The sequence below is a fragment of the Mus caroli genome, unplaced genomic scaffold (assembly GCF_900094665.2).
Source record: "Mus caroli unplaced genomic scaffold, CAROLI_EIJ_v1.1 scaffold_15413_1, whole genome shotgun sequence".
NCBI classification, from domain to species: domain Eukaryota; kingdom Metazoa; phylum Chordata; class Mammalia; order Rodentia; family Muridae; genus Mus; species Mus caroli.
In genome coordinates this window covers 10,038-22,653 of record NW_018389449.1, presented here as the reverse complement: position 1 = coordinate 22,653, position 12,616 = coordinate 10,038, and the positions used below count along the sequence as shown (strand labels likewise).

Here is a 12,616-nt window from a genome sequence, read left to right as displayed (position 1 = left end):
GTAGTTTTCCACTCCATGTGCTCTGCCTTCCCCGTGACGACAACTCGGTCGATGGGCTGCAGTCAATCAGGGAGTGACACGTCCAAGGCGGAGGACAATCCTCTATAAAAGGGAAGGGGTTTTGCCATTCGCTTCTCTTCTCCTCTGCCTCCTGAAGAAGTAAGCAATAAAGCTTTTGCCGCAGAAGATTCTGGTTGTCCTGAGCGTGTTCTTGCCGGTGGGGACAAAAGCTCGGGATACAACTACATGATGGTTTTCCTTTTCTGAATTCCTTACAATACATGCTGATTATCTGCTTATCTTCTATGTTGCTGCACTGTGCTCTCTTTTGGATGGCAATATTTTTCTTACTGGTTGTGTTTATTACTCACCCTGATAAGATTCTTAACTTTTCCTCTATTTATGTCTGCTCTTACTAGATGATTGGCACCTAAAGATTCCCTCTTCTATGAAATTCTCAATGCCCAGATCTCAGGAGCTGTTTTCTTTTGCTGTCTGTAATATAAACAACTTACACTTAGATAACTAACTCCATTTTAAGGGTTTCCTTCCTAACTGTAACCACAATGTCCTTTTGGATGAAGTATGTGCATTTCTCTTTTTATAAAGGTGTCCTGAAAAAATTAATGTGCAATCAACATCTGTTAAGTGACTGCTAGACTGTGAGGAAAACTCTTCATAATCTTATGTCAAAATAATAGTCTGGCCAATTTATTGAAAAGAAGGAAATTATTTTGTTAAAGTGGAAAAAATAGGCTTGGTTCAACTATCCTCAGTATTCTAAAACCAACTTAGATGCTACATGAACAGCACAGCTCCCACCTCGCCAATATCCCTGCATCTCCAGCATTTCTTCATCTATACTGTGTACTCAGGCTTTCCTCAGAAATGCTCACTGTCCTGTCCAGCAGGAGTTAGTTATTCCGTGGGTTGAGAAGAACCAGGGCCTGAAAGAGAAATGAGCAGAGAAAGGGAAGCGAGACCGAGTAAAGTGTTGTCAAGGTCTGTTTAATGAAGGCAAAGAGCCAGGTTATAAGCACGCAGTGAGAGAAAATAGGGAGGGGTCGAGGGGGTATAATAAAGCACAGTGAAAGGGATGGACATCTGGGGCAGATAAAGATTACAGGCTTCTTGCAACTTATCTTGGAATGTCGGCCCTAAAACTATCCCGGGCAGCCTTCAAACATTCTGCAGTTTATCTTGGAGTGCCATAAACAGTCCCAGGCACCAAATGGATACATGGAGGAGTAGGTGAAGCTGCCTTAATCTAAGCAGTTCTAGGCGCCAAGTGAAGGAGGGAGTGAAGCTGGCAGTCTCAAGCACCAGGTGGAGGCAATGAAGGAGGGGGTGACATAATTCCCTTCAAAGGGTCAGCTGGATCTTTAGGGTGAGAGTAACTGCGGGACTTAGTTTCCCATGGCTTGGTCTCTCACATCTCCCCCTTTTTTCTTTATTAAAGTTGGGGGTGACCACGAAAAGAGGGTCGGTGAAGCACCTGTCTTAAGCCTTTTTTCGGGGTCCATGTCCAATTACCGTGATAGCTAGGCCTTTTCAGGTCCTAGGTGGGCAAGGCCCCTGTCTTAGGTAATGTGAGCTGCCCCCACTCCCGGCACCATTTCTTATTCCAATGACTTGATCAGGCCACTGGTAGTTGTGGTGGGCACCCAGGCAGTTGACTCACAATAATCCTGTCATTGGGTAACCTTGCAGCTGATAGGCGGTGTGCATCTGGCTTGTGGCACCACAAGATCCCGTCATTGGTTACTCCACAGCTTATGGCCCTCAGCCACTATAAGATCTGGAGGTCACCCCATCCATCATTGTCGTTTCCACAGCTTATGGTACCAATAAGTCTCCGTTTCTGCAGCAAGGGTGGAGAACTGGAGGCCAATGGCTGCCCTCTCTGCATTGTTGGATGAGAGGTCTTCAGCTGAGTCTCCAATGACTAGTTGATGGTAGTGGACTGCAACTGTTTTGTTCAAGGCAGAATCAATCTGTGACTTAACAAAACTGATTATTCGATTGAAGGCCCAAGGACCAAAGGAGACAAGGAGAAGTAGTCCCAACACAGGTCCCAAGAAGGGAAGGAGAAAAGGCAAAGCCCCATTCCAAAGACTCCACATGGGGTTATCAAAAAGCTCTTTATGTCTCTTTTCTAACTCCTCTTGATGTTTTCTTTCTTCTTTTTTTTAATTTTATTTTTTAATTACATCTTTTCCTCAATTACATTTCCAATGCTATCCCAAAAGTCCCCCATACCATCCCCCCTACTTGCCTACCCACCCATTCCCATTTTTTTGGCCCTGGCGTTCCCCTGTACTGAGGCATATAAAGTTTGCATGTCCAATGGGCCTCTCTTTCCAGTGATGGCCGACTAGGCCATCTTTTGATACATATGCAGCTAGAGTCAAGAGCTCTGGGGTACTGGTTAGTTCATAATGTTGTTCCACCCATAGGGTTGCGGATCCCTTCAGCTCCTGAAACATGAATAGGAACACCACAGGGCCAGCAGGCTTGTTCACCCACTGGGGCTAGGCAGGAGGCGCCTGCATATTTATTGGACTTACAGCCAATGACACAGACCTCGGAGGTCCAATCACCCCTGAAGGAGCCTGTGGACTGTTTATAGGAAATGGCAGTAAAATACTTGTGACCCTTATGAAAGCAGGTTGTGACCCGATTGTAACAACCAGAATGCATTTGGGAAACAAAATTACATTTGGCAGGGCAGGTGCCATTGGGTCCCACAGGGATGGACTTTGGTTTATCTCTGCAGACCTGCCATCCCTGTGCCCTGCCTGTAAGTGAAGCGCTCCACTGTAGAGTAGCGATCTGGTTGCCATAGTCCACTGTATATGAGGATCCACCAGAGAGTGTCAAGGGCCCATTATGATTGCCCCTACATGACTGGCAGGGCTTGCCATAAAGGCCAGTCAGAAAAGTTAGTCTGTCTGTGGGTTGGTCGAATCCAGCTCTGACTGCAGCCAGGGAAGCCAGGGTGAATGTAATGATCCAAATCGCCATCTGGAAGATAGAAAAGGGGAGGTTTTCTCAGGGTTTTTCTTCCCTGGATGAGTTATATGGTTTTATTAGGCGCTCTGGGAGCCATCTAGCATTTTGGGCTCCTGAATCATAAATGCAAGCATGTCCTTTGCCCCATATAAGGATCGGATCTGGACCTTGCCATTTGTTGGACAAGGGATCCCTCCACATGGCTTGTACATAATTGTTGGCAGTTGAGGGATGCCAAAGGCAATCTGCGGCAGACTTGCCTTCAGTGTCGTATGTAAGAAAATTTAAGACAAATAGTGCATGATTCAAGAGGGTCTTGAAGTTGCCAGATTGGGGATATAGAATTCCTCCCCCAGACTGCAATTTAAAGAGCATGTTTTTAAGGGTTTGATGAGTCCTTTCTACAATGCCTTGGCCTTGGGTGTTATAGGGAATGCCAGTAATATGTTTGATGCCCATCTGAGCACGAAACTGTTTAAAGCTGGAACTAATATATCCCGGGCCATTACATGTCTTGAGGATCTTGGGTTGTGGTGTAAGTGCCAAGCAGGAGAGAACATGACTGATAACATGTTTAGTGGCCTCTCCTGTCTGTAAAGATGCACAGATAAAACCACTAAATGTATCAACAGAGACATGTATATATTTTAACGTTCTGAAGGGGGCATAGTGGGTGACATCCATCTGCCACAACTCACCAGGAATTAGTCCACAGGGGTTAACTCCCACATGTGGCTCAGGTAAAAGGGTCAGGCAGCCCTTACACTGCCGGACAATTTGTTGCACCTGTTCACGGGTGATGGAAAATTTAAGTCTCAAGGTATGGGCATTAAGATGATGTAAATCATGGGCCTGTTGAGCAGCAGCAAGAGAAGTGGTAGACAAGGCAGAAGCCACTACCTGGGTAGCCTGATCAACTATACCGGTACCTTCAGACAGTGGTCCAGGCAGGCCAGAATGAGCACAAATATGGCCAACAAAAAAAAGGAAAATTACGAGCAAGAATAAGTTTTAAGTTTAACAAACAATCGTATTGGTAGAAGGACGAATATATGGAACAGTTTCTAGAAGAGGAACAGAGGTGGCCACATAAGCACTATCTGTATACAAGTTAAAAGGGGTTTCAGGCAGGAGTTCAAACACTTTAACAATAGCTGCCAGTTCAACAAGCTGCCCTGAGGAAAAGTCTGTCATAAAATGTGAGACTTCTCCACCAATGCTGAAGGCAGCCACACCTGAGGAGGACCGTCAGTAAAGGCTACCACAGCCCCAGCAATCGGGCCTGGCTTTGTTCTTTTTTGGGAAAACCACAGGTGTCCTGTGTAGGAATTGAACTAATTTATCAGCAGGATAATGGTTATAAATCACACCTTGGAAGGAAGTGCAATTAACTGCCCAGTCATCATTATTTCGAATTAGCCACTGGACCTGGGAGGCATCATGGGGAGAACAATAATATCAGGATCTTTGCCAAAAAGCCTAAGGGCAGCTTCTCTGCCAAGACGCAGAATATGGGCAACCACCTGAGGATATGTTGGTAGCACCCTAGAGGGAGAAGCTGGCAGATGGACCCAAAACAGAGGTTTAAGTTGCCACAGAAGGCCAGTGGGAGAAAAGGGAGTAGGGAAAACAAGGAACTGGAGGGGGAGTTCTTGGGAGAAATATCCAATGTTTTGTTCATTGATGGCCTGTTCTACCTTGGCCAATGATTTTTGTGCCTCATGGGTCAGCGTATGTGGGGAGGAGGGATTTGAGTCCCCTTGCAAAATGTCAAACAAAGGTTTTAACTCTCCTGTTGTAAGTTTCAGATAAGGGCGGAGCCAGTTAATATCTCCTAACAGACGTTGAAAATCACTATGAGTCTGTAAGGAATCTCGTCTTAATTGTGAAGAGCAAAAACTTATAATTTTGGGTCTTATAGCATTGTGGTATCTACGTTCAAGAAATTCAGGGCTGAATGTTGTAAAGAATAGATCCAGGCAGGTCCAGGCACAGCCAGACCCACCCTGTAGCTGGGAACGTCCAGCCATAAAAGATGAAAAAAAGAATGCAAGAAATGGCCAGGGCTATCAGGGCTGACCAAATGGCCATCTGGCAGGATGGCGCCTCCCGGGCGGCGCCTCCCTCTAGCCCACCATAAATCATACATTAACCAGGTGTCCTGCTGACCTTGATAAGTCCCAGGCCCTTGTGCCTCCCTATGCCTTAGCTGAAACGTACTACCCTGTTAACTTGTAATCTCCCCGCTGACATTTGAATAAGTCAATCATGTGTAACCACGCCAATTCTTTCTACTCCTCCCTTTTGGTTTGTGATTTTTGCCTTTATAAGCCTCTAAGAAGTTTGGGTCGGGGTCGAACTCCTCTGCCCCTTGCGCAGTGCATGAGTCTCGACCACAGCATGCTGGCTTGAGCACTCCTTTGTTGTTTGTGTGCCTCGTGTGGTTACAGCAAGTTCGGTCTCAGCGTCTCACTGGGTGCGCGCCTTCCTGAGACTTGAGTGAGGGTCTCCCCTCGGGGTTCTTTCAACTGAACCTTCTGGGAGAGAACTTTATTAGGGAACAATTCAAAGCCCAAGAATAAATGAGGGGGGTGAATCTGAATTTTCTCGGGGGAGATCTGGAGTCCCCGACTCTGGAGGGCATTAATAAGTTTTTGGCCAGCACAATAAAGTCGGCCTTCATCAGGCCCTGCAAGGAGAATGTCATCTGTATAATGTATGATATATAAGTCAGGGTAAGACATCCTGAAAGGATCAATTGTCTGAGCCACATACTTTTGGCAAAGGGTGGGACTATTGGCCATGCCTTGAAGGAGGACCCTCCACTGAAAACTGGGGGAAAGGCCCAATACAATTGACTATGGGGAGGCTAAATGCAAAACGTTTTCAATCTTCAGGGTGAAGAGGAATGGAAAAGAAGCAATCTTTTAAGTCAATGACTAATTTAACATGTCCTCTGGGAATAGCCACTGGAGAGGGAAGCCCAGGCTGAAAAGCCCCCATGGGGACCATGGTCTTATTGACCACTCTAAGATCTTGTAACAATCACCATTTGCCACTTCGTTTTCTTATAATGAATATTAGTGTGTTCCAGGGTGATGTGAAAGGCTCTATATGCCCAGCAGCCAACTGTTCCTGCACTAACTCTATGGCCACTGACAGCTTTTTGACGGGGAGGGACCATTGGTCAATCCAGACAGGGGAGTCATCTTTCCACATAATCTTGTCTGCATGGCGTGCAGGGGGAGGGGGGCAATGGTCCTTAGGAAAAATGGGTATTATAACCTAAACCTGCACGATCCACCTTGGGGGTGGCCTCTATTGGTGTAGGCCTCCCTTGGCTGTTTTTACCCAGTCCCTGTCCAGGTAGATAGCCCTGGGACAGCATTTGTTGAGCAATAACTGCATTGGGACTGCACAAAAAACTTTCATTTGAGAGAGAATATCTCTTCCCCAAAGGTTAACAGGTAGGCCAGGAACAGGCTGAATGGAGCCAGAATTTCCCTCATTATCTTCCCAAGTCAGCAGTTGTGAGCTCTGGAGAGTATTTTTTGATTGTCCAGTTTCTTGCAAGTGGGTTAAAGAGGCTTGCAATGGCCAGGCGGTGGGCCAGGCACTCTGTGAGATTACAGTGGAATCAGTGCCTAGTCTAAAAGGCCCTCAAAGCTCTTGCTGTTTATCTTAAGGTGGAGCATAGGGCGGTCCCTGGTAATTGCTTGGACCCAGAGTAAAGATCTGAAGAGCCTGGCTGCAAGGAGCCATGCTGTGCACCTATTGCTGGGTGGGAGGTATCTAGAGGCAGAGGCAGGGCTTGCCCTAGGCGTTGCCCTGTGAATACCCATACAGGGCCTCTAGGGGCACTAACTAAAATCTTAATTTCTCCAGTATAATCATTGTCTTCTAGAGAGGGGTGGACGGTAAGTCCCTTTAAGGTAGTGGAGGCACGCCCCAGAATCAAAAAATAAGTATTAGGTGGAGGAGGCCCAGAGACCCCAGTGGACAGGATCTGGATGCCATCCTCAAGTGCCAATATTGAGTCAGCAGGGGCACACAAGTCCAGTCCTGCACTCCCTGGTGTGGCTCTGTAGAGACTAGAGGCTGGTTTGGCTTCTGGCTGTTCCCAGTGGCCGGAAGAAATGAGATGGGTTGGGGGCCCCAGGGCTGGCCCTGCCATCTATTTCTCTGAAGGGGAGGCAGAGGAATTCCAGAGATGTCTGCTTTAGATCTACAGCCACTAGCCCAGTGTTTGCCCTTTCAGCACTGTGAACAAGGGGTTTTGGGCGGCGCAAGGTGGGTGGCGGCAGACCCCCCTGAAGGCTGAGGGACATTAGCGAGAGAAGATGACAAGGGACACTGGCGGGCAAAATGCCCAGGTTGGCCACATTTAAAACAGTTTTTCTGTGGGCCTGTCTGCTGAAGAGCCATACCAATAGCCATTACAGGTTGAAGTGCTGCGTCCATTGCAAGATGGACTGTTTGAGACATCTTATGAGTAAAGGTATCCACATCACAACAGAGAGGAATCATCTCATTAAGGTCTCTGTCTCTAAATTTACCGCACAAAACAGCCTTACAGGTCGAATTAGCATTCTTATAAGCCAATTGTTTAATAAGCCTATTGTCTGCACTTTAATGCCCTAGAGTCTGCTCTGCAGCCTCAAGCAGACAACTCACAAATTCACTATAGTCCTCTTGGGCCCCTTGAATAGCTTTAGTTAGGGGCGTAATAACTGAGCCTTTTGCTGGGATTGCTCGCCAAGCACTGAGCGCTGCGTTGGCAGTTTGAGCCAGGAGGCTAACAGGGAAGTGTCTCTGTGGCGCCTCTGCTGCGTATTTGCCTTGACTGCCAAGCTTCTCAAAGGTCCAAGCGGTGCTTGAGAGGAGACCTCTGGTTAGTTGCTGCAATAGACTGGCACTGATCAAGGAAGTCTGCTTTCCAAGACAAAAATTGCCCGCGGGTCAGAACAGATTGAACCACCTTCAGCCATTCACCAGGAAGCAGATGCCCACCTCCTGGGATCAAGTCTAGCACAGAAAGAGTATAAGGAGCATTTGCCCTATAGGACTGCACCACAGTATTAAGCTCCCTCAGGTCTTTAAAGCGCAGCCAGCAGAACTCTGTCTGCTGGGTGGGAACAGGCGCTCACTCCTCAGGCTCGCTCCCTATATCACTCACTCTCTTCCCCACTGTCAGCTTCATGCTCGCTCTCAGACCCGGTGGAAAGGTCAGGCACCACTATCCTACCTGCGGGTACAACTTCTGTGGAGGCAGATTCAGCTTGGGCAATCGGGGAGGAGTCCTCTGAGTGGAAGTTGGAGGGTCATAGCTGGCGGCTCCCGTGGAGCGGTTAATTACAGGGAAAGCCAGCATTTTAGATTTTATGCCCCAGGAGCTTTCTTTTTTTGCACAGCCCAAGGCTGTGGCTGGGGGAGGGGCAAGGATCATTTCCTTAAAGGATGCCTGAAGTGCAGTGAGTTCTGTCTGTAGAAAGGTGGGTGTACTGTTTCTGGAGTTGTCAAACTTCTTGTAACCCCCGACTTGAGACGAAAGTTTATCCTTGGCGTCTATGAGAGTGGGGACAGGCAATGTCGGAGGCCAGGGGGTGGGTGCACAAATTGGCGGAAGGGAGGGAGGGAGCCCGTGCTGAAGCGCTTGGCTGCCAGTACAGTTTACTAGGACAAGCCACCTCTTCCCCCAAAATGTCTGCGTCCCTAGGACCTAGAGGCCCCTCAGCCAAGGGTTTTTAAAAGACTGGATTGATTAGTGGCCTGTCTGTAGGAGACGGATCCACTGAGAGAGGGGCGGGGTAAATAGAAGCCTGTGGGGCTTCAGGCCTGTCTGTAGTTATTGAAGTAGGTTTCTTGGTGTGTGTGTGTAGCTCACTGAAGCCTCCCGAGACAAGGGGCAGAGACAGTATTCCACAAGCGACAAAAGTTGCTGCTCCTGAGGATCATCAACTGCACTTTCTACTACATCATGAGTAAGTACCCAGTAGGTGAAAGCATTTGCAGGGACAACATCGGGGCCCTGCCTGGCCAATATATCATTTAGTTTTCGACCTACCCTTCGCCACTGTGTACGATGTATCTCTGCCCCGTCAATTATAAACCAGGGGCAAGCTTGATCTATAAAAATAAAAAAGTTTATCAAATCTCTTAACTCAAACTTCCCTTTCCCTGAGTGAAGTTTTCAGGTCTCTGAATGAAGACCGCTTCCTTTGACAGTTTAGTTCCCATTTCTTAGCGGAGACAAATCACTCACCAAGGACAGCTTCTCCTATGAGCGGGAGGAGCACTCCTCAAAACAGTTTATTCTTCTAGAAGTTCTATGATGAACTTCTCTTGGAGCTAGTCTGGGGTCTCCTCCGAGCGAAGGTTTGTGTCTTGAGCCCCACTTTAGGCGCCACTTGTCCCATCCAGCAGGACTTAGTTATTCTGTGGGTCAAGAAGGACCAGGGCCTGAAAGAGAAATGAGGGGAGAGAGAGAAGCGAGACCAAGCAAAGAGTTGTCAAAGTCTGTTTAATGAAGGCAAAGAGCCAGGTTATAAGCACACAGTGAGAGAAAATTGGGGGGTGGGAGGGGTAAAGGGGGCGCAATAAAACACAGTGAAAGGGATGGACATCTGGGGCAGATAAAGATTACAGGCTTCTTGCAACTTATCTTGGAATGTCTGCCCTAAAACTGTCCTGGGCAGCCTTCAAACATTCTGCAGTTTATCTTGGAGTGCCATAAACAGTCCCAGGCACCAAACGGAGACATGGAGGAGTAGGTGAAGCTGCCTTAATCTAAGCAGTTCTAGGCGCCAAGTGAAAGAGGGAGTGAAGCTGGCAGTCTCAAGTGCCAGGTGGAGGCAATGAAGGAGGGGGTGACATAATTCCCTTCAAAGGGTCAGCTGGATCTTTAGGGTGAGAGTAACTGCGGGACTTAGTTTCCCATGGTTTGGTCTCTCACAGCTCACCAAATTTCCTTGCACCCTCTACAAACAAACAAAACTTATTCCTTCTCCTTTTCTGAAAAATGGTCCTTTAACCTTAATAAAACCAAAACTAGTGTTTATAGCTTTGGGGGAAAAATACCTTTTTCAAATAATACTTTTTCTTTTCTCAAAAAGAAAACCCATACCTTCTCATCCTAACTCAGTCAGAAGCAGGCTGATTTCAGGTCCATCCTGCCAGGAGGGCAGTTCCTTCCCTCGGGCTTTTTGTTTGACACTAGAAACTGAAAATTGTTAATCAGCTTTGAAGGTCAAGTGCCACCTTGAGACATGATCTTTTTTCAGATGTCTTGATNGTTGATTTGGCCCTGCTGCTTCCCATCCCATGCCAATGGATCCTTTAACAGTANTGTAAAATAGCAACTAAGGCAGTTCAGAGACTGGTAGGACTCATCTGTACACCAACGCCTTTGAACAAATTGACTTGAGTAGAGCTGCCTTACTACAATTTCCCACAGCACTGTAGCTACTGAGTAACACTAGTTGCTCTACAATTTTTAACTTCAGTCATTATTTTCCTAATGTCACTGTCTTAGTTAGGGTTCTACTGCTGTGAACAGACACCATGACCAAGGCAAGTCTTATAAAAAAACATTTAATTGGGGCTGGCTTACAGGTTCAGAGGTCCAGTCCATTATCATCAAGGTGGGAGCATGGCAGTATCCAGGCAGGCATGGGGCAGGCAGAGCTGAGAGTTCTACATCTTTATCCAAAGGCTTCTAGTGGAAGACTGACTTCCAGGCAACTAGGGTGAGGATCTTATGCCCATACCCACAGTAACACACCTACTCCAACCAGGTCACAACTATTACAACAAGGCCACATGGTGCCACTCCCTGGTCCAAGAATATACAAACCATCACAGTCACTGACTGAGCATTCTCTTTTAAAGCTAACTTCCCCATCCTCAATATACATGCTCTGCTAATAGTTCCTGAAATGTTTCAGTTATGACCATCCCTTAACACTGGGTATATTTTTAACTTGTGGACAAAGACTTACAGNCAAGTGGAAAAAGTAAGTTCTCTTTACAATCCAGAACTCATTTTTCAATATGAGTCTTGATTATATATGAGGGGATATGATCCCCTAGTCCTCCAAAATTGTCCATTAGAAACCCAAGAACCAGTAGCTTTCTTACTTCTTTAATTCTCCATAAGACATCAATTTTATGCTACTGTGTGTGTATGTGTGTGTGTATTACTGTATACATGTATTTTCTTTCTTAAGTTAAAAAAAAGAAAAAAGAAAGAAAGAAAGAAAGAAAGAAAGAAAGAAAGAAAGAAAAACTTCATTCGCCTATGTCCAATATAGGCATCTAGGTATATAGTTACAAATTAAAGGCCACAAATACTTCCCAAGAAAAATCATTAAAAAAAATCAGCTCCTCCTTTCACATAGCACAGCTAGCTTTCAAAGCATGCCAGATAAGAGAAAGGTGTCGTCCATGGAGACAGGAAGGCTGAGCTTTTCCTTTTTGGATGATATCTGAGATTTATTGGCAGTTCTAGTAAAATATGTAACTTCTCATTCATTCTAAGCAAGGCTCCCCCCCCAGCTTTTCTTCAAATAACCCCTGTATTCTTCCATTAGAATTGGGGATTTTGAATATCAGGGTTTTGGGTGATAAGCAGTCACTTTAAATCATTTATTGGCTATGTGGAGAAGAAAGAATATGGGAGGATGTCAGAAATGGTGAGTGAGAGAGAGAGAGAGATAGTTCATTGGACACACTGGAAGACAGCAAGCATTTCAAAGCTGCTTTCAGTATCCCACGAAGGCCCAAACTGCTACCATGGTGAGGGCAAACACTGGTAGCAGCACCATAGTTACAGGAACTCCACTTGGCTCTCCTTCACCTCCATGTACAATAGGTCTGTTCTGCACTGGTAACCTGTGCTGTACTCTCAGGGACACAGCACATCCAGCATTACCGAAGAGGTCTACAGCATCTTGGTGCAGCAGGTTCTTCAGATCTTTGTCATTTACTGAGAGGATCTTATCACCCTCCTGGAGCCACCCATCCTGGGCCACAGCCCCATCCTCTTTGATGTGACTGACATAGATGCCACTGTCCTTGGACACATACTGATGATCTGTCCCACCGACATTGTTGAAGTCCAGCCCCGAGGGTCCTCTCATCAGGTTGATCTTTTCCTCCATGACTAAATAATCCACCCGTCTGTTCATATCTGACTGCTCTCCGGGTGGAAACCTGGGGTCAGCGGGTGCCCAGAGCAGGTGAAGGTGAATCAAGCTCTGCACCGCCTCCCCAGCATAGCTTTTTCTATTTCTATTATTCTTAGATTTGATCTTTTCATTGTGTCCCAAATTTCCTAAATGTTTGGGGTTAGCAAATCTCTACACTTTTTTTTCTGATGTGTTGATATCTTTTATGCCTGAGATTCTCTTTTCCATCTCATTTTTTCTGTTCGTGATGCTTGCATCTGTAGCTCCTGATCTCCTTCCTAGGTTTTCCATCTCCATGTTTCCTCTATTTGTGATTTCATTATTGTTTCTATTTCCATATTTATAACTTGGACATTTTTCTTCAATTCCTTCACCAATTTGATTGTATTTTCCTGTATTTCTTTCAGGGATTTATTTGT

General features: G+C 46.2%; 1 non-coding gene and 1 pseudogene across 1 annotated transcript; one reads left to right on the top strand and one right to left on the bottom strand.

The window, feature by feature from the left end:
* The first annotated feature begins 10,970 nt into the window (after positions 1-10,970).
* On the top strand, positions 10,971-11,091 carry LOC115030294. The gene has a single exon (XR_003835881.1). It is a non-coding gene; the product is annotated as a small nucleolar RNA SNORA40 (small nucleolar RNA).
* A 680-nt stretch (positions 11,092-11,771) lies between these two features.
* LOC110288110 lies at positions 11,772-12,197 on the bottom strand (annotated as a pseudogene).
* Positions 12,198-12,616: the final 419 nt, after the last annotated feature.